The 23,292-nt window shown below is 44.3% G+C and overlaps 1 long non-coding RNA gene and 1 pseudogene across 1 annotated transcript; both read left to right on the forward strand.

Annotated features, from left to right (window-relative positions):
• Positions 1-15,771: 15,771 nt before the first annotated feature.
• On the forward strand, positions 15,772-17,153 carry LOC109733697 (uncharacterized). The gene is made up of 2 exons (XR_005769412.2): positions 15,772-16,009; positions 16,362-17,153. It is a non-coding gene; the product is annotated as an uncharacterized lncRNA (long non-coding RNA).
• A 3,139-nt stretch (positions 17,154-20,292) lies between these two features.
• Positions 20,293-21,974, forward strand: LOC141041381 (uncharacterized; annotated as a pseudogene).
• The last annotated feature ends 1,318 nt before the right edge of the window (positions 21,975-23,292 follow it).

Genomic DNA, 23,292 nt, shown 5'->3' on the forward strand with positions numbered 1-23,292 from the left:
ATGTCAGTAGCCACGCCATCACCCAAGAATCTTGCACAGACCACGAACAAAATGATCCACCAATACAACCAGATCAACCACCACCAGACGACAAGATACCACACCATGCCGAAGAGGAAACGGACAAGCAAAATATCAACAACAATATCACGAGCACAGAGCAACTGGAACAAAAAGGCACTGATTTGAAAGAGGATGACAGAAGCAACGACGTACCAAATACACAACAACAGGTTTCCGAGCAAAAGAAACAGTCCATTGTTCTTCAAGAAGAAACAGGATCGACAAGCAATCAGCAAGGCACCTCCAGCACCATCTCTTTAGACTTCCTAAAACCAAAAACAATGGAAAAGCAGGAAGAAGTTGATGAATTTCTTTCAAGCCTTACCCCACCACAACTGGACGAATACAACGAATTTGTAAAGATGGGATATCAGTTCGATGTAATCAAAACATGGCTGAACGACCATGAAAGCTATGAATTCAACAAAGATGCCAAGCCGTATCTGACAATCTTGCAGCAAGAATCAGGAGACCATTCAATGCCTCAATCATCTGAGAACAGCTCAGACAAGAAAATCTCGGTCAAGAAAAGGCCGGTAAAGCCTTCAAGAAGGCTCCTTGGAGAAATCATGATTCCTACTTTTGTCCCAAGAGATTTCAAATTTATGAACAAAGCCAGAGCACTCCATGAATACCTATTCAGCAAAGAAGGACAGGACGAATGCGGAGAGTAAGTACTTTCTCTTGCATAAACAAAAAAACAAAGAAATGTTGCCCCTTTTTAAACCAACCTAACTAATGTATAAACTTTTTCTGCTTGCAGTCTAAACATATATATTAGCTCGATGCGACCCGATTGGATTATAGGAAAATAAATGATGGAACAGCTACAGAAAGGAGATGATGGACAGATGGAGGGCTCCATCGCAAACGCATTGTTCGACGAATGGACAGTGCAGCAACAATAGAACACAACCGATAAAGCCATACTTCCCGCAGAATTTGCAAACGTATGAAGTCCAATTTGACAAAAACACTTGCATCATTTTCAATTATTACAAAGATTGAACTAAAAAGTAGAAAACTTTTTGGTCGCAGATCATGCTCGGTCTTAAGATTGAAGAAAAAGGAGGACTAGCAGAATTCAATGAGGAAGAAGCATTGAAACAGTTTGCACCCCTTGTAACAGGGAAGGAACTTTTAAAGAAAAAGCTGGTAAGTTAATAGAAATATAGAAACATAATTCATTCTTCCTACAGATTGCACATTCACATGTCATTTAATTCTCCTGACAATAATGAACTTTAACTCACTCTGTCTCCAAACACTGCAGATTATGATACCTCACAACACAGCTAAACACTACACACTGTACGTGCTCAACAAGTACACGAGCTCCATCGACATACTTGACTCACTGAATTACAGACACGGAGACGGAAAAAATACATGGAAAACACACCATGAGGATCATCAAGAACTGGTACGTCAATTCAACCTTGTTTTCTAATTGGTTATCCAATTCCTGCATTCCCTTTATTAATGGAAAAACCCAACAATAACACAGATTAAAAGGATGCACGCACTCATGAAGAAGCATTACGGCGAAGCGGAGCTATGAGCCAACAGCGAACCGAACTGGTCGAGGATAGCAGAAGCACCTAACAGAGTTTGCGTGCCAAAACAGCAGGGTACCCAATGCGGACACTTCATGGTTCAATTTGCAAAATACTGGAATGGCATTGATCTCATAAAACATGATGAGGATTTCGATGTAAGTGAATAGTATAAGAGCAACAAATTTAATTTTTACAAGCAGCACTACTTGAATACTTCAATTATCTCATGAAAGAAAAATAAAAGAATATCCAATGACCTCCATGCAGAAAAGCAACGTAGATGCCGAGTGGAAACCAGAGTTCCATTTTACAGCCATATTTGGTGAAACAAACCAAGTAAAGTGCGAGCAACTACCTGGAAGAATCAAAGAATTCAAACCAGAAACTTCAAAGTTCTTTTCCACCAACAAAGTTAAGAAAATCATTTCTACTTTTTTTTTGTAATAACCTACCCATCCCACGGTTCACCAATGTCTTTCGTATCACGAGAGCTTACATATTACATATCTGCTTCCGCTGACAGAAACAGATGAAACAAAAAGGAAAAAAACACAAAGCACCAGTCCATATCCAAAACATTCTCATTGCTTCCAACACACAAAGGAGGCGTCCGACCTCTTCCATCTAGTCATGAGCGATAGCTGGCAGGAGGAATACAAAAAGTGAGTTGTTTTCTATTGCACCTCAAAAATTAGGTTTCACACTGACAGTGACCTCCAAAATTATTTTATCTCGCTGCCGCAGCAAAACAATATTTAGGCGCATCCGCAGGGACAGTGAAAGCACGCAACTTACTGGAGCCCAACTGAAGGCAGTATTTGGTCCAAGACCAACACAGACGAACATACCACACCATATGGAAAAGAGGGTCCTCGATGACATAGCAGAAATCTGGAAAGCAGACAAGATTCAAAACAGAGTGACAGAGTAATATTAGGCCCAAACTTTACAGAGGTAAACTTTTAAAAAGCAAAATCTTGTGTATATTGCAACACCTACTCTTTTTATATTGTTATACAGCTCTTTTTTCTAACAGTTTTTTTCATCAAAAATATTGTTTGCAGCATATATTGGATTTAAAGAAACACAAAACTAGTATTACAAAATTTAAAAATGAATTGCAAAAAACAAAGAATCAGCTGGTTCCCATGTATCTCAAGGAAAATCAACGGAAAAAGCTCTCAACAGCAAACATGGTAACAACCCTTTCCTCCATCACAAAATCAGAAAATATGTGTTCTATTAAATTACTTTATATTAAACTGTCATCTAAGCAAGAAGTATTTTGTACGCAGATATTCATTCCAATGGAGAAGCATGACCGTTATGTACTATATGTGCTGGACAAATACAAACAAAAAGTTCACATTATTGATCCTCGAGAAACGACTCACAAGGAATTTGAGAAAGAAAAGATAGACATCGGGAAATTGCATCCAGAAGAAGCATGTCGAGTTCTTCGGGAAAATGAAGATGCTAAAGAAGAAAGAGAAAGACAGTTTCAGGAATATCATGTTCATAAGTCGGCAATCGTAAGCATTTATACATAACAATTTTTTCAGTTTTACAAGTTGCAATATTAAAACAATTAATTACAAAATGCAATATTCCTAGGTATCTAGGTTTAAAGAAGTCTTCAACATCATACTAGGACAAACAATGAATGCCAAGGGTACAAGATGGCAGATTCATACCGTGCAAGATGTTCCAGTGGTAGAAAAGGGAGAATCAACATTTGCTGTTTTAAAGCTTGCATTCCTCTACAATAGTGAAAAGTTTGTAGAAGACCTGGAAGATTTGACAGTAATTTCTTATATATTTACCAACTTATATACACAAACTCTAATAATATACTTCTCTTCTCAGCAAAATTTCACAGGTTGAGGTCGAAGACTGGAGGGCAGAGGCAATGTACATTCTCTTTAATAGCGAGATGAATCAAGTCAAAGCTAGTGAAATGAGTGACGAGATTAGTAAGATCTTAAGCAAAAATGAAGACTAAAACTTTTGATTTAGCCCGCGAGGCTAATTCTATCTAGACGTGACAAAACAGTTTATCAATAACTCACATTTCTATGTAATGTAGTTAGAAATTGCGTGTTCATGTTGAAAAGAGAACTATTTCGACAACAGTGCCTCTTACATCATCAGAGAATGCCAGTAAACTATAAACAACAATGCCTCTTCTTATTTGTACGACACCAGTGACTCCCAAAACGAACCCTTACGCGTGACTCTGGAAAGCACCCTCCCATGCCTCGAGAGGCGACATGGCCTTGTGCCACCAAAGCCTGGGTCACCATGCCTCCGTGCAATATCCAGACACACACACATACCCTTATGCGTGACTCTGGAGACCACCCTCTCGTGCCTCCAGAGGTGACATTTTCCTTGTGCCACCAAAGCCTGGGTCACCATGCCTCCGGGCAATATCCACACACACACACATACCAAGAGCGCCTCAACCGTGGCTAGCTCCTACGCACACGTGACTTCACATGCTTCAAACCCGTGCCTCCGAAGGCAACATACCAATGCCTGGGAGCGCTCCTCAATTAGTGATTTCGCCAATGCCTTCGTAGTATGCACAAATGTGCATGCACGCACAAACCTATATATCGTCAACAAAGTCTACCTCTTAAGTAGACGTGACTGCACATGCTTCAAACCCGTGCCTTCAAAAAGAAAGCAGCTTGCCTTTTGCACGACCTGCTAGGAGGTTCCCTCGCGCCGGAGGCGCCGTGTCACAGCACTAGGGACAGCGCGCCGCATGAGCCAGCACGCTGCACGACCAACACACACTTCGACCTATGCCCCCCTTCAATATGTTTATGAAAATTAAACGAGCCGAAGGCGAGCAGGAGGTTCCCTTGCGCCGGAGGCGCCGTGTCACAGCACTAGGGACAACGTGCCGCACGAACCAGCACGCTGCACGACCAACACACACTTCGACCTATGCCCCCCTTCAAGATGTTTATGAAAATTAAACGAGCCAAACACTACTAGGAAAAGGGCTACAGATGGAATGGCCACTAATGGCGCACCAGAGACGTGGTGCGCCATTGCTGTATAGCAGTGGCGCACCATGTGCCGGTGCGCCATTAGTGTGAAAGACACTAATGGCGCACCAGACACACGGTGCGCCATTAGTAACAAAAAAATTATTATTTTTCCAAACATACTAATGGCGCACTAGGGCACAGTGCGCCATTACTAGTTCTAACTAGTAATGACGCACTAGCCACACACTGGTAGAAAAAAGGCCTTTAGTCCCGGTTCGCAAAGACCTTTAGTCCCGGCTGTGCAACCGGGACTAAATATGCGCGACTAAAGCCCCCCCCCCTTTAGTCGCGCCTCTTACGAACCGCGACTAAAGGCTTTAGTCCCGGTTCTCGTGGCTAACCGGGACTAAAGGCCCGTCCTTTAGTCCCGGTTCTCGTGGCTAACCAGGAGTAAAGGCCTCCTCCGCAGGTTTAAACCTGGTTTTTTTGCGAATTTTTTTAAATTTTTTTTATTTTCAAATTTCTGAATTATTTTAATCTCTAATCTCTAATCACCACCCCTCATCACTGCTCAATTTATCCTCTAATCTATAATCACCCCTCATCATTCCAAGTCATCTAACTTCCCGGACGGTCACCCATCCTCTCACTACTCCAGCCTGAGCACGCTTAACTTCCGGGTTCTATTCTCCCTCGTTTCCAAGTCTGCACTTGTTGTTTTCCTGACAATAGTAGGATGTCAATTCTATTAACCCTCAGGAATTTAGCTTGAGCATGAAGTGACACATTTCACTGTTTGAGTTTGAAACTATTGTTTTAAAAAACAATAATTATTTAGTAACACTAATATTTCTGGAATAATTAGTTTGACCACTGTTTGACCAGATTTGACCAAAATTTAAAAAAAACTAAAATAATTATTTAGTAACACTAATATTCTAGAATAATTAGTTTGACCATTGTTTGACCACAGTTTGACCACAGTTTGAAATTTTTTGAATTTTTTTGCCTCTCCATATCTTAAAAGCCCCGTATCTTGTTTTCTGTTAGGTTTTTGAGGATTTTGAAAATGTTTAACGGGGTTCCCCCCGTTAAATTCGGATGTAACTTTTCGAGTAGATGATTTTTCATATAAAAAACTTTTTCATCCGAGTTCGTATGCAAAAGTTATGCCCATTTTAAGAATTTCCAGAGAGATTTTGCAAATAAAGTCGAAATTCATATTTGTTAATTTTCCCAACAACTAGACCACATATCACATGAGAAACTTATTTTATTTTATTTTTTTGACATTTCCATCATTTTATTTTGTTTTTTCTAAAACTGAAAAGGCGATCCACCGGGGGGGTAGAGTTTGAAAATGAGGCCTCAAATCCCTTTAGTCGCGGTTGGCCAGACCAACCGGGACTAAAGGTTAGGTTCGGGCCATTAGTCGCGGTTGGCCAGACCAACCGGGACTAAAGGTCTAACCTTTAATCCCGGTTGGTCTGGCCAACCGCGACTAAAGGCCTTCGGGCCAGCCTCAGGACCTTTAGTCCCGGTTGGCCAGGCCAACCGGGACTAAAGCCCCTCCCGTCCGCCAGCTGTCGACCGAGCGCGCTGGGCCCAGATAGTTGGTCGCGGGTCTCCTCCCGAACCGCGACTAAAGACCCCTTTGGTCGCGGTTCGATTATTTTGGGGACTAATGGGGGCGTATGGAAGCCTCTTTTTCTACTAGTGACATAGTGCGCCACTACTATACCTCCCCCGCTCCACCGCCGCCGAGCACCCCCCGCACCCGACCCCCCGCCGCCGCCGACCCCCCGCATCCTCCCCCACTCCACCGCCGCCGACGACCCACCGCACCCTCCCCCGCTCCACCGCCGCCGAGCCTTCAAACCCGTAGTATGCACAAATGTGATTTCGCCAATGCCTTCGTAGTATGCACAAATGTGCATGCACGCACAAACCTATATATCGTCAACAAAGTCTACCTCTTAAGTAGACGTGACTGCACATGCTTCAAACCCGTGCCTTCAAAAAGAAAGCAGCTTGCCTTTTGCACGACCTGCTAGGAGGTTCCCTCGCGCCGGAGGCGCCGTGTCACAGAACTAGGGACAGCGCGCCGCATGAGCCAGCATGCTGCACGACCAACACACACTTAGACCTATGCCCCCCTTCAAGATGTTTATGAAAATTAAACGAGCCGAAGGCGAGCAGGAGGTTCCCTTGCGCCGAAGGCGCCATGTCACAGCACTAGGGACAACGTGCCGCACGAGCCAGCACGCTGCACGACCAACACACACTTCGACCTATGCCCCCCTTCAAGATGTTTATGAAAATTAAACGAGCCAAACACTACTAGGAAAAGGGCTATAGATGGAATGGCCACTAATGGCGCACCAGAGACGTGGTGCGCCATTGCTATATAGCAGTGGCGCACCATGTGCCGGTGCGCCATTAGTGTGAAAGACACTAATGGCGCACCAGACACACGGTGCGCCATTAGTAACAATTTTTTTTTCCAAACATACTAATGGCGCACTAGGGCACAGTGCGCCATTACTAGTTCTAACTAGTAATGGCGCACTAGCCACATAGTGCGCCACTACTATACCTCCCCCGCTCCACCGCCGCCGAGCACCCCCCGCACCCGACCCCCCGCCGCCGCCGACCCCCCGCATCCTCCCCCACTCCACCGCCGCCGACGACCCACCGCACCCTCCCCCGCTCCACCGCCGCCGAGCACCCCCCGCACCCTCCCCGGCCCGCTCCACCGTCACAAATGAATGCAACTAAAATTGCAAAAAAAACAAACTTGATTATATTTTCAAATAACAAATTTGATGATATTTTCAAATAATAAATTTGATGATATTTTCAAATAATAAATTTGATGATATTTTTTAAAAAATTATTACTGTTTTTATTAAAAAAATATTACTGTTATGATTTAAACAAGTTTGAACATATTTAAACACAAATAAATATCAAACAGCATTTTAAATGCATAAAAACAAAAATTGGGGAGCCTGGGAATCGAACCCAGGACCTCCTGTGTGTGTGCTGCGTGCTGACCAGTCGGGCTAGTGGGTGTGTTCTGATGGAGATAGGGTTAGGTGGAATATAACCTGACCAGTCGGGCTAGTAATTTCTAATGGCGCATCAGATTCAGAGTTAGAAACAGGAAAAACCGGTGCTTCAAAGCCTACTGGACACAATTTACATCTATCAGTACGGGATGTCCTGACTAATTTCTAATGGCATAAGTGGTCTTTTGTATATGTGCTGATGCTTTGTTAATATAAAGCTATAGATGATGTTTACTGCTGGGAGTACTATCTGAAGTTGTGAACCTAGCTACTAAGTATTGGTGCAAATTAACTGTTAACTTGAAGAAACAGAGCTTCTCTTGGTACTATTGGCTGTTAAGATGGCTGAAGTATTGGCTGAAGAAATGAACCTAGCTAGAGTACAACATCCAGATGCTAGCATTAAGGTTTTGCTTACAGAAAATCTATATTCTCCCAAAACTAATTAATAAAGAAGAGCATATTCCAGTTTATTCATGGATTAAAAACATATGGTGGAATCTCTGTCATGAGATAGCCTAGGTCCCTCTCCTCCTTCCTCCTTCCTCCTTCTTGTCCAGCGCCCGCCGCCCCGACAGCATCTCCAGTAGCAGCACCCCGCAGTTGTACATTTTTTGGGGTATTAAGGCATTTTAGAGTTAGTTTTATTCATGAGGCAGTACTTTATTTTAATATTTGAAAGGGCCTCTCACAAGACATGTATTGTCAAGCACATCGATGAACAATCTTTTTTGTGCAGTACAATATCCCAACTAAACACAAGCAGGACAGTGCTGTGGGAATACCAGTTCCATTGAGGATTTCTGACATCAGATTAGTTTAGCAGCCCCATTTTGATACCATTACTTTTCTTAGGGGGCAAATCTCCAGTGTGCTTTTTTCTTTTCCAAAGGAAAAGAAAATGTGGTGTATAACAAATGTATTATTTGGTGGAAATTGAGATATCATATTAATCATTGACAAATTGGCTTTGAACAAATAATCTTAAATCCATGCATACCTACACAATTCATCTATTTGCAATGTGATGTTGTAAGGGTACAAATTGGTCTCTTCTGCTGCTTATCAGAGATGGGGGGAAGCAGCCACCGCCGCTCTGCCTCACCGGAGTACGAGTTGGATGCTTTCGAGTTCTTCAGTGTCATACTTGGGACTTCAGTATCAGCCACGAGGCAGGTGCATAAAACGAGAGATCTCCCCTTCACCCATCTCATTATGATAACTCTGTTGTTTGCTACATCACTCCTTGTCCCAAATTGCAGAGGCTGCCTGACACTTTTATGAACATGCTGGGTGAAGATCCGCCAGATAATGTGAAGCTCCGACAGGCCGGCAGCGGGGTTCGCAGGCTGTGGGACGTGGAGTTGGTGATCGAGGAGGGCCACATGTACCTGTGCCGTGGCTGGGAGAAGTTCTATAGTGCCTACGACCTGCGGACCGGGTACTTTCTTCTCTTCAGGTACGACGATGACGCCACAATGCTCATCGTGAAGGTTTTCAACACGACTATGTGTCGCATGCGCTACGCTGACGACGAAGATGTCAGTGCGTTCTGCCTCTTCTTATTCCTCTACATTTGGCTTTGTCTCACATCGATTGTTAACAGTCATTGTTGCATTTGGACAGGCAATGGGAGCAGCAGCAGTGACACTGGCTACAGCCAAAGCAGCAGCGATTATGGCTGTATCAAAAGCAACAGCGATTCTGGCTTTAGCGAAAGCAGCAGCGATTCTGGCAGCAGCAAAGACAGCAAGAAGGATGATCCGGACTGGAGTGGGGGAGAAGAGGAGCAGAGTGGGGATGAGGAGCTGCAGGATGACGATGGGCATCAGGCTGAGGATGACCTAGCGCTGGTGGTGGCTGACCAAGGGCAAGAGATGGTGGTGGCTGACCATGGGCAAGAGATGGTGGTGGCTGACCATGGGCAAGAGATGGTGGTGGCTGAGGATGACCTAGCGATGGTCGTGCCCGTCCTGCCTGAAGGTGGCCTCGCGATGGTGACCACGCACCGGTGGTGGCGCCTGACAATGACCACGCACCGGTGGTGGCGCCGGCGATCCCATAGCTGGGCGACATGACCACGCCAATTGTGGTAGAAGACTACATCCCACAGCTGCCTCCACCGCCTCGCCGCTCTTGGCGCATCACGCTGAGGAAGGAGAAAGAGAAGAACAATGAGAACTGAACTATGTCAGGTATGTCAGATCTCCAAAATGATATATATATACTTAGTTACCTATGTTATCTCTAATATGCTTAGTTTCCTATAGGTTAGCTCCAAAATTACTTATGTTAGCACAAAATGATCAAGTTTACATAATAAGCTTATAGTCTTCTTCTTATTCTTCTTCTTTTCCAAAATGGCATATGTTAGCTTCATTTTACCTAAGTTGGCTCTAATATGCTAACTTAGAGCTTATATGCTTAGTTTCCTATAGGTTAGCTCCAAAATTACTTATGTTAGCACAAAATGATCAAGTTTACATAATAAGCTTATAGTCTTCTTCTTATTCTTCTTACTCTTCTTCTTTTCCAAAATGACATAGGTTAGCTTCATTTTACCTAAGTTGGCTCTAATATGCTAACTTAGAGAGCTTATATGCTTAGTTTCCTATAGGTTATCTCCAAAATTACTTATGTTAGCACAAAATGATCAAGTTTACATAATAAGCTTATAGTCTTCTTCTTATTCTTCTTATTCTTCTTCTTATTCTTCTTCTAGTATTCTTCTAGTGTTCTTCTTCTTCTAGTATTCTTCTAGTCTTCTTCTTCTTCTAGTATTCTTCTAGTCTTCTTCTTCTTCTTCTCTTCTTCTTCTTCTTCTTCTAACTTCTTGTTTATCATTTTGCAGATTTGATTTAATTCACGGAAGCTTGCATGGATGGAGTGCTTCTTTTCCATTTGTGTTTTTATTTTGTATCAATGTGAAACTTTTGTGAATTGATGGATAACGGTGTTGGATGAACAATGTGAAACTTTTGTAATATGTAACGATGGAACTATGTGTTGGCTATGTATGTATATATGATGAAACTTGTGTGTTGGATATGATTGTTATATGGATGCTTGTTGTATATATATGTGTTGGATATCTCATATGTGAAATAGTGACCTGAGATTAAGAAAAAACGAATTTTTTTAAAAAAATTTGTTACTAATGGCGCACTTCCATGTGGTGCGCCATTAGTATACCAGTTACTAATGGCGCACCAGTGTGATACTAATGGCGCACCTGTGGTGCGCCATTACTAAAATATACTAGTGGCGTGGTACTAATGGCGCATCTGTAGTGCGTCATTAGTAGCCAAAATAGGTGCGCCATTAGTAGGTCTTTTCCTAGTAGTGAAAGGCGAGCAGGAGGTTCCCTCGCGCCGGAGGCGCCGTGTCACAGCCCTAGGGACAACGCGCCGCACGAACCAGCACGCTGCACGACCAACACACACTTCGACCTATGCCCCCCTTCAAGATGTTTATGAAAATTAAACGAGCCGAAGGCGAGCAGGAGGTTCCCTCGCGCCGGAGGCGCCGTGTCACAGCACTAAGGACAACGCGCCGCACGAACCAGCACGCTGCACGACCAACACACACTTCGACCTATGCCCCCCCCCCCCTTCAAGATGTTTATGAAAATTAAACGAGCCGAAGGCGAGCAGGAGATTCCCTCGCGCCGGAGGCGCCGTGTCACGGCACTAGGGACAACGCGCCGCACGAACCAGCACGCTGCACGACCAACACACACTTCGACCTATGCCCCCTCCTTAAAGATGTTATGAAAATTAAACGAGCCGAAGGCGAGCAGGAGGTTCCCCACACACAATTCTGAAGAGTGTTGTTTTACATTAAAAAGTTGGTTTTTTCCTTACTTGAAAGGTCACATTTGATAGTGTTGGTAGTCCCCGCCCGTAGCTACCCCATAAATCTTCATTACCCGGAAATATAATGGGAACAAAAAAGGGAAACGAGAAAGGGAAACATGAAACCAACCGCGCATACTGCTATTTTTTTTGTGTTTTCGCGCGGAAAAGGAAAACGGAAAATTCTGGTAGTTCGAGGGTCAAACTGCAAAACGCACGAAACCACAAACCGAAAAGGGAAAACCAGAAACCAACCGCGCCACCTGATTTTCCCTGGCGGGAGAGCTCCGCGCCACTTGTCACGCGTGGAGCGCTCCCAAACCGCTCGTTACGAGCGCTCCGAAGGAGCTCTCGTTAACTAGTTGCTCCCGACGTTTGCAGGCCCTGTTTGCCGACTCCTCAAAATGAAATAGGCCCTGTTTGCCTCATCGCGTGCCTAGCTGGACGACTCATACCCCTCAAAAAAAAAGCTGGACGACTCATACTCCACCTACGATTGCATCCGTACGAAAGGGATTTCCTAACGTTGCCAGTTGCACGGAGCCGCCGCAGACTCCCCCGCCGCGCCACTGGCAATCACCGATCTGCCGTTGCCTATCCCTCTGGGCCTGTACAAAGACGCCGCAGCATAGCCCCATCACCAAACCTCAATTCTACAGTCCCCTATATCTTATTAACATCAAGGTAAACAGGAAAGCAGCACAATCTAGGTTTTGTTTTACTTTTTTTTTCTTGTTCATCTGCAATTTCTAAATTAGAAACCGTATTACTCTCAATATCTCATCAAGTTATCTATATAGTTTATTTTTTCAAAAATAAAATGTTCATCTGCAACTTCTAAGTTAAAATCCGTATTACTCTCAATCTATCATCAAGTTATGTATATAGTTTACCTATTGGATTATTAGGCCAGTTCAAACTATTTTTTGTAACATATAAATTTTAGTATGCAACTTTGAATTACTAATTATGAAAAATTGGCTAGTCAGAGTGACAGACTCCAATCCAATTCTGATAATCACCCTTCATCTCTTCATGATTTGTGACAATACTGTATGAAAATTCATTTAAGGTTTCCGTTTTGTGCACTTGAATTGCAGGGAAGCTAATATAGAGTTTTTTTTTTTTTAAATCAGCTACTTCTAAGATGCAAGGTAATGTAACCCAAGAAACAAGGTTTGCTAGCTTGAAATATATTGGTGATCTGGCTGAACTAATGGTGACTACAAAGAAGCATATTTCTCATCCTTTAGTCTATGGTGACTACAAAGAACGTCGTGGCATGAAACGAAAGGTAATTCGTTAAAGCTCCCTTTCTTTTTTAATACTGGCCTTCTTTAATGTTTCTGTTCTCCCCCAATCTGATAACACTTCTTTTCTTGCAGTTTGTAGATTATATTGTTAGAATAATGTGTCAACATTCTATTTTGCAACTTCGGAACAAGATATTGTCATATTGATTCAATTAATTTTCTCTCAAATGGTTAGTTTTCTTTCACATTTTAGTGATCTTTTACTTTTGAGATACTAGTCAGTAAACTTGGTTACCATGTGGAAAATTAAGTGATTATTAGTTTATTTGGATGCTTTTGACTTGTTGGTTCATAAAAATGAACATACATTTTTGCCCCCTCTCAGTTTTGTTCCTGGCTCCGCCCCTGACCATTCATCTTAACCGAGAACCTGTATGAGCACCTCCGAGAGACTGAGTAAATCCAGAAATAATGCGAGCACCAAGACTTAACCCTGATGGGCTGGGGATACCACCGTCCCTTTAACCATCCAACCACAGGTTGGTTAGCAAGGATTCATTTGATCTGGAAGCTATCCAGATTGAACGTCAGCGTTATATATGGGTCCTTCATATATAAAATTATTAATGGACACGGCAACGACTCTCCATCATGATTTAGTAATGCTTTAGAAGTCCTTATATACAAGGAAAATGCTTTGCAATATTGATCCTAGCAAACACGCTGAGATGACCTCCTTGAATCCGAAGACGAAATTCTCAAAAGAAAAGAAAAAAAGAAGAAGCCGAAGACGACGCGCATATACACGTGACGCACGTACCAGTCCGACGTGCGCACGCCCCCACTCCAAAATCAGGAACCAACCCGCGGCGGGTCTCCGATCCGATCGCATGGAGGACGTCTCCCGCGTCGCCCCGCGGAGGAGGAGGAGGCAGAAGAAGAAGGCGAGGGCGGTCCCCGCCACGGCCACGCTCCCGGACGAGGTCGTCCTCGAGATCCTGGCGCGCGTGGCGGACGACGTCGCCGCGCTCTTCCGCTGCGCCGTCTCGTGCAAGCGGTGGCGAGCCCTTGTGGCCGACCCCTCGTTCCTCCGCCGCCGCTGGCCGGAGGGTGCAGGCGACCCGGGCTCTATCCTCGGCTTCTTCCATGACCCGTTGGTATACGGATCGACGGCCTTCGTCCCGGTGCCGGGATCGCCGCTCGGCTCCTTCTTTCCCACTGCAAAAACCATCGCCAAGCTACACAGCATTGCTGTTCAAAGTGATTGTCATCATGGCGGGGTATGATTTTGGACCATACAATATGTACACTTTCTCGTCCGCGGAGTCGAGGTGGAGCACACCTAGAAGGTGCTTTCAACGTCTAGACTATGATTTCGTCCAGTATGGCAGTCCTGTCGTGTCCCCGGGCAAGGTACACTGGCTCATCCATGACCCGCGCAACATTTGCACCCTTCAATTCTGCATTGAGACCGGCCGCGTCTCCGTAGCACAGTTTCCGATTCCACGGGGCTTCACTGAAATCAGCTCTAACCATGCACCGATACTTAGCGTCGGAATTGATGGCAACTTATCATTGATTTGCCTTCATGAAAATTTCCTCCAGCTACAGATCTCTACACGTCAAGGTGAAGAAGGGCGTGGCAATAGCCTTGCTAACGTGCTAGTACATACGAAGGTCGTAGAGCTCAAACACAAACCGCCGCAGACCACCAAACCACTCTCCATGTATGTGGGCGAGAATAGCGCGACACTGTTTGTCACAGACCGACGAGGGTTCACGTGCACTATCAACCTCGAAACAGGAACAGTTGATGAGTTCACGGGCATGTCGGGCAACTATGAGTTACAGGCCGTTGTGCCTTTCGAGATCGATTGGCCTGCCTTCTTCGTGTCTTGCTTGGACGCCCATTGAAGACATACCCCGGACTCCTATATTGTTTAATTAGTATTTAATTTTGATGATAGATATGCAGCTTAAAGTTGAGTTTGTAAGCTACTAGTAATATATTCCTATTCCTATCCCTTTATTCGCATTTTTTGTCTAGGAAAAGTTGTGGCTACACCAACGTTAATGCACCCATAATAAACAGTAAATCTATACTACTATTAAACAAGAGAACACATTCTTTTCTGTAACCACCCCGTTTAGTGTACACGGTTAATTATCACCGTCTGATTATCTAGATTAATCAAATCTAACAGACCAGATTAATCTAATGAGATCTCATTGGTGTACTTAGCGATTACAATAGGCGGACGAAAACTCTGCCGCACGACGCCTCCCACCATCGCATCCCATCCCCACAATCCCCGGCACCCGCACTGCAACTATTCCCTGCCCGGTTCTTCCCCAGGCGACAGCCCGCCGATGCCTCTCATCCCCGCACTCGTCGGCAACCCCTGCCCCACAAGGTCCTCGGCGCCCCATAGCCACCTCGCTCGCACCTCCCTGCCCTATCTCTGGCCCCGCAACTGATCCTCTGCTGCCCCACGTAGGCCGCGGCCCCCGCCGATCCTCTTCTGCCGGACACGAGAGCAGGCCGCAGCCCCAGCCGTTCCTCCTCTGCTACTTCAGGTACGCCAGCGCCGAACAGACAGCACGGCCGCCGCTGCCGCCCGCCGCTCCTCATCGTCTGCACCCATGAAGTTGCTGCAATTAAGGTGCCTTAGCGCTCTGCAGATCGAGTGATTTGTAGGATTCGAATTCATTGGATTTTTAATGGTTTCTTAGCACTCTATTTGTGAGGAAATTCATATCAATTTCTGATTAAAATTCTTGTGGTCCTCCAATCTTGGACAGGTGTCACTCCAGTAGGAGGGGCGCTAAGGAAGGCGCATCAGGCACGTTGTTGCAGCGGCCGTGAAGGCTGGAGAAGAGGTGGATGGGTTTCTCACAGTTTCTGTGGCTCGCGGTGTTCATCCGACTCTCTAGAATAACTAGAAGATGAGTTCCCACAATTCCTACATCAAAGGTTGTATCTTTCAGCACTTTGTTATTGGGCGTGCCTACTTACTAATTCTATTTGATAAGTCAACCTGGGAAACTGCGGAATGGTGCTGAATGAAGTTGTTAATATGATTTCTTTTGTGTTTGCTACTGATATATCTCTAAACTTGCATTTCTCTGCTATGTTTGTCTGTCAGAGCTGTTGCTGGATAAGGCTGACGTGCACCAATGTAAACTTCAGATTGAGCTTACAACACGGTGAGGGTTTACCTTGATTCTGCATGATGCCGGACTACCAACATTTCAGATTTCACTGCAAGCACATATTTTTCTCTGAACTTTGGAGCTGAATCAAGAGTAACCACTGAGTATTTCAGTTATTTTCCGGCGAGTCATACTACCTCAATTAAACTGCCCCAGCATCATATATTTAGGAATGGAGGTAGTACATCAGACTTAATGCAGATCGACCAGCTGAAAGTTTATTTTTATGATATGTTTATTACTTGGTGATTCCAGCTGATGTACAACAAAAATTGTGTGATCCAGCATGATGTTCTTCCTGTTCTACAGGTTCATTCTAATGATTCTTATTTGCGTTCGGTCACAGGATTGTTCCCTCCAGCTGTTCGATTTGCACATGCGACAATCGAAGTGTGCCTATGTTTGGCTGCCCCGTTCACAGATATACAGGTTGAATTCTTCGTTCTTTATTATAGGCCGGTTCATGTGCTTTGACTTGTGATCTGGGTCGGCGCATCTATTATTTTCGGTCGCAAATGTGCGCTAGCTCATGCCTCTCTTGGGTGATATAATCTTTTTGGGGTTTCTCATAAACTGCAGTGTATGTATTATGCAGATGAACAAAAACCATTCAGGTTCCGCATCCACCCATCAGGTTCTCTATTATACTGCAGGAGGAAATCCTTTCTTATTGACCCTTCAAGCGGTAGTCTTTTAGAGGCAGCTTTTGTGCTTTTCCCTTCCGCTGGAACTGCATGCAGAGTTTGAGTTCATGGAGTGCCTTTGGCCTTCAGAAAGAAGAAGAATAAATGTTTCGTCGTTGATCTTTCTTATGTTCCTAGGTGCATTGTTTTAGGTTATGCCCTCATATGCAGAGATGGAAAATCACACATTTTGCATCCAGCTTTCAATGGGAATAAATTGAATTTTGTTTTGAAGCTTGCCGATGAATCAAGAATATATCTCTGAAAGCTGCTTCTTTTTTGCAAAAAAAAAGAAGCTGATTTAAGCATCATTGCAATTCAAAACCTACACAGTATTTATTTCTGCATTTATTTGAAGATGAGAATATACTGACTTCAATATCGAGTGTCGATCCATTGTTTTCTGCAGGTAAGTATTATTTTTTATTTCCTAAAAAGGATTTGAATATCATTTTGATCTGTTATTGACTGAGGATCAGCATCTTGTACAGTATGAATTTATGGTTCCTCCTTTTTTTATCTCGGTCCTAAAATGTACAGTATGATTTTATGGAGTGCATTATGCCAATGGATTACTGCATTTTTATGTTAGTTTTTAGACTATTTGAATGTAAGGACTATACATAATCTCTTTGACAATCTACGGCAAATCATTTTCTGCACAGAAAATTCAGTACATGCTTCTGTGAATATCTGCAATACAAGAAGCATAATTGTTCTTATATGTTGGCCTGCCGATTGGTATTGGCAGCCTTGCATGCATGTTTTTAAAATTCTTAATCCAAGCGCCACTTCTGTAGTAAATAAGCTGAACTTTGATTTAAATAACTAAATGTTGGTTTGCCGATGTTTTCTTGTGACCGAACCACTGAATTATGGAACTTCCATTGTGCAGTTTTTACATATGGTCATGCAGTCATTTTGGCTATTTATATGTAACAACACATTGTCCAGTTTGCAAGACGTTCTGTCTATAGGTTCTTCTGTACTTATCTTGTGTTTAATAGGTTTGACTGTTGTTCCTCTACTATACAACTTCATCTTTTAGTATCGACCAATACTTCATAGTCAGTACATGGTTCTTCAATACTGTGGTAACAATTGAGGGGAATATTAGGGCTTTATGTTATCTTACCATAATATCCAATAAAAATGATTCTCTTCTTCAATACCTGTCTAACCACCTCTGACATGTTATTTGTTGGCTTAGCCTGTACTCTTTTCACAGAGAGGTGTCGAGTTGTGATGCAAGGTTTTGCCATGTTGTTGGTGAAAAGATATCGACATCGAAGACTATATACTCGGATCGCATGGCATGTTTAGGAACCATGGCTCTACTACTACTACACATCCACTAGCCATTGTAGTCATCTACTGAAATTTAGTCAAAATCGATATTTGTAAGTTGAAAATTTCTTTTTGGCGGGCTAAAAGGACGGAAGTTGTGCGGGAAGAGACTGTTGTTATTTAAAGCCAATTATTGTTGTTGAGTCACTTCCTCTTTCTCTTGCTGGTATGCGGTTATCCATATGATAACTGTTATTGAAAATGCAACTACCTACCCAAGCTCAGCAAGCATTAACTATTTTTTGTCTTCATAGTTCACTTTTAATCTTCATATTGCAGTATTTATTCAATTATTTAATTTAATGGTCACATTGCAGTATTCCTTGGAACTCTAGACTGACTTGTAGGTGAGTTAATTAGGAATCCATTTCTAATTTCTGGGATGTCCGCAAAGCAACCAAACTTGTGCTGGGAGGGACATTCTTGTTGGCCTTCTATTTGAAGAAGCTCGCTATGTACACCACATGTCAGAGTGGTTGTTCCCCTACTCCATAGGGATGTGATACTCAGAGGCGTTGGTTGAGACGATGACGACGGCAAAAGAGATAGATGATTATGAGAAGTTAGACTTGTAAGAGAATAATCATATTACTAACAATAGATGTAGATCTTGAGTAGATAGAAACATTAAATAGTGATTGTAACCAAGTACTTGAACATGTTATTCAAGATTTATAGAATAAAAAGGGCACTAATGGTTTGAAACATGAATGCAATACCTTTTCTTTGGTGAAAAATCAACTTTTTGTATACAATAATTCATTTTAAATATTTCTTGCTGCTATCATATTATCCTTTTACATACGAATTTTCACATATAATTTTCATATTAGTCTAGACGTGCGTTGCACGTGCACACTTACTAGTTGTAACAAACGGCCAAAAAAGTCAAAATAGTATGGAACTTCATGGATTATGAACGAATATTTAGGTGCTTGCAAAGTTTAGTGGCCAATAACATCACACAAAATACAAGTCTGCTCAAACAATACACATAATTTTGAGCACAACTTTGTTTCTTTTTTCTTTACAAAGCTCCTCGGATGTCATTTGGACACCAAATTTGCAAGCACCTAGAATATTTGGTCATAATCGAAGGCACAAAGTTTTCAGATTAGTTTGTAGACTTTTTTATTGATTTTCGAGCTTATATATATATTTTCATTAGATTTAGTTATTTTTTAGTAACTATTTACACATTTTTTAAATAAAGTTACCGCAGCAACGCACGGGGTATGAATGTATCATCTAGTTAAATAAGAACTCCTTACCTCAAGATATCCGCTCGACGCGTCATATAGGGGAAGCTCCTATCTGCCACTGGCTGTCGGACAAATGCACATACATCCCAATTGGCCCACCTGCTAGCGCACGAGCGAAGCAGATGTGTACGGAGGAGCAATATGGCATTGTAGCAAATATAAATTCACAAAAAATATTGCGCCCTATCAATCAAAAACAAGACCTCCATCTATGGAGTGTCCTGCTATGATAATGAGAACTAGTGACTACTCCTTTGTCCCATAATAAGTATCGCTGACTTAGTATGATTTTTACTCTTATTTTGGGATAGAGGGGGTACATAGCAGCGTGAGTTATAAGAACCAAACATAAAGTAGATCAAATCTTTTTATTTTTAATTTTCCTTTGTTTATTTTTTATTTTCCGTGTTTATGAAATTTTGTACCGATTTCCAAAAAATGTTCTGGATACTGAAATTGTTAGCAAATTCAAAAATTGAAAGTGTTTCCAAATTTGATTTGCAAATTAAATAATGTTCATTTTTTCTTTCTGTGCTTTTCAAAAATGTTCAAAAACTTCATAAATTCTTTTGTTTTTTCCAAAAAATGTTCAGGATTTCAAAAGTTATTCATGTTTATTAAAAAAATCATATTTTCTCAAGAAAATGAATGTTTCAAGAAACGCGAACAATTTTCAAATTTTCTGGAAATCACTTCTCCTCCCCAATTAAGAAATGGAGATCTTTCACGTCAGGAAAAAGAAGAAATGGAGATTTTCACCGAATCATGCACGACCTTAATTGTGAGTTTTATTGGAAACTAATCAAGAGTGATGTTTTATTTATTTTTTGCGGGGAATCAAGGGTGATGTTGTACCGGCACACACGGGCCGGGGCGCAGGGGGGTGCATTTTAGGTTTTCAAAATCGAGAGATGTTCAAAACCGCCGCCACAGCACACGCCCCTGATCCAGCATCTCGGGAAGAAGGACCAGATCTGCTGCCAAGATGAGCAAGCGAATCCGGCGTCTCGAGCAATCCGGCGGCGGCGGCCGTAATCCGCCGTCACGCCGAAACCGAGAGGAATGGTCAGTCAGTTCAATAGCCGGCCCCGTTCGTCTTCTTAGCTAATTTCTCCTGGTTTAACTTCTGATGGTGGTCGATCCATCTACTGTATGGGGCGGGCAGGAGAGACTGGGCCAACCTGCCGCGCGAGCTCGTCGAGGACATCGCCGGTCGTCTGCTCCGCTACGACGTGGCCGAGTACATCCGCCTCCGCGCCGCGTGCACGGAGTGGAGGAAGTGCACCGCTGACCCGCGCGAGCGCGCCCTGGACCGCCGCTTCCGGCCCCGCCGCTGGGTCATGCTGTCCAACCGCGCCGACGGCGACGGCCGCCGCTTCCTCAACCTCGGCACCGGCTCCTGCGTCCGCGTCGACCTGCCGCAGCTCTCCCGCCACCACCTCGAGGCCAGCGCCGAGGGCCTGCTGCTGCTGCGCGACAAGGCGACCCACGCCGTGCGCCTGCTCAACCCGCTCACCAGGGCTCTCACCTACCTCCCGCCCATCACCGGCGGCGCCCGCATTGTCTGGACGGAGCCGTTCGAGTCCGCGTCCCGCATCGTGTACGCCGGCATCTCCGACGAGACGTCCCCGGCGTCGGTCGTGCTCGTCATAACAGACCATGCGGTCGGTTCATGTTCCGTCGCCTACGCCGCCAAGCCGGGCGACGGGCGGTGGGCGGTCATTGACGACTGGGCCAGGAGATCCTGGCACTCTTTGGTGTTCGCGCAGGGACGGCGCATGCCGCGCGGCCACTGGTACTCCTCGGTGGCGACGCTGCAACGGCGCGTCTACTTGTGCACGCCGGAGGGGAACATACTCAAGGTGGCGCTTCGTCCCAAGCCCCGGCTGGTGCCCGTGGTGGCCAACCAGCCCGTGAACCAGTGCAACAACGCCGTCTCCTACCTGGTCCCTCCTCCCGACGACGGGGGCATGCTCATGGTGCGCTACTACAGTCATCTCGGGCACCTCGGCCCTCGGGGCCGACGAGGAGAGGAAGATGAAGCGCAGGAGGGACGTGATCAAGGTTCCGACTCGGTGGTCGCCGAGGCGCTACGACTGGCAGCTCATCCAGGTGTTCGAGCTGGACGAGCTGACCGACGGCAACACGCAGCTCGTCCCGGTGGAGGACGTCGGCCGCGACCGCGCCGTGTTTGTCGGGGAGGTGGCGTGCTTCTCCGCCTCCACCAGGACGTTCCCGTGCGTGGCGGGGAACGCCGTGTACCCGGGGGCGGCCGGCGTCTGCTGTCCTCCGGTCGGCGTGCGCTACTTGGCAGACAAGACCATGGATCCGCCGTTCCAGTTCACCACGGACAACGAGACACTTCCTCGGGTGTTGATCGAAGGCAAACCACTGAAAGTCTGCCGCCGCGGCAGACCGGACGTGAATCTAGTTCCCGTTGCTCGCCCACCCTCCAAGAGTACCTCAGCTGTTGCTCGGGTCTCAAGGGTGGCCTCAAAGACTAATTTGCATCCACAATTCCACATCGAACGATTTGAGCAGAGGAAATGGAAAAGATGTGTCGTGCAGTGGTGCAGCAGGGATGGTTCTCACGCATCAAGACGGGAGGGTGATATTTGCAGTATATCATTTCCTAGAGCATCTCTAGCAGACCCCGTATATCGCTAACCCGCAAAGCTCGTTTACAGTTTGTGGAAAAACGCTTTTGCGAACTGGAGCGAGCGCCAGTCGAGCAGACCCCACATACCGAAAATATTCCGTTTTACACTTTCGCTATGCGGGTTCTGCTTTGCCGGCGCCTGCTCCGGCCCGCAATTCAGATGGGTTTTTATCAAATTTTCCACATGTGCCACATATTCAGAATTACAATACAATATGAGATAAAATGTCAATATTAAAATACAACAATCATCCAAATTATAATAGTTATTTAAATCACTGAAGCAAACTAAATAATTCAATACAGAACTTCTCCCGAATACAAATCACACATGAAGTAAATGAAATGAATGCAAAAATGGAATGTGTTACTGCCCAGTCCTTTGTCAATGGTGCTCAATGAGATCCTCCTGAAGCTGAAAGTGGGTGTTTGCATTTTCAATCTCCCGGTACATCTGAAGAAATGCTCTAATGCGGTTAGGGTCTCTAGCTGGTTCGACACGGCTACTCAAATTGTCGTAGAAGAACTCCAAGTTCATGCCTCTCTCATCTTCGAGAATCATATTGTAAAGAATAACACAACATGTCATGATGTATTTCAAGGATCGCTTGTCCCAAAAATGAGCAGGACCACGAACAATGGCAAACCTAGATTGCAAAACCACGAATGCTCTTTCTATATCTTTTCGGGCTGCCTCTTGTACTCTTGCAAATTCACATTGTTTCCTAGTTTGGGGGTCTTGGATGCTCTTGACAAATATGCACCAAGAAGGGTAGATACCATCTGCAAGATAGTACCCCATTGTGTATTCGTGCCCATTGATAGTGTAGTTGCGAGCAGAAGCATCACCACTAGCAAGCCTAGCAAACAAATGAGACTGTTGCAACACATTGATAACATTCAGAGTACCTGCCATACCAAAAAAGCAATGCCAAATCAATAAATCCTCGGATGTTACGGCCTCTAGTACAATTGTTGCATCACGAGACTTGCCACAATACATTCCCTGCCATGCCTTCAGGCAGTTTTTCCAAGTCCAATGCATACGATCAATGCTTCCTAGCATGCCAGGCCTACCTCTTCTCTCATTTGATGCCTTCAACTTTTGTGTCTTCCTCGTTGGGTGCCCAAAGATATTCAGCACTAGAGACACGGATTATCACTTTGGTAAACCTATGCACTGATACGTCTCCAACGTATCTATAATTTATGAAGTATTCATGCTATTATATTATCTGTTTTGGATGTTTATGGGCTAAACACTTTTATATTATTTTTGGGACTAACCTATTAACCGGAGGCCCAGCCCAAATTGTTGTTTTCTTG

The sequence above is a fragment of the Aegilops tauschii genome, chromosome 2 (assembly GCF_002575655.3).
Source record: "Aegilops tauschii subsp. strangulata cultivar AL8/78 chromosome 2, Aet v6.0, whole genome shotgun sequence".
Taxonomy (NCBI): domain Eukaryota; kingdom Viridiplantae; phylum Streptophyta; class Magnoliopsida; order Poales; family Poaceae; genus Aegilops; species Aegilops tauschii.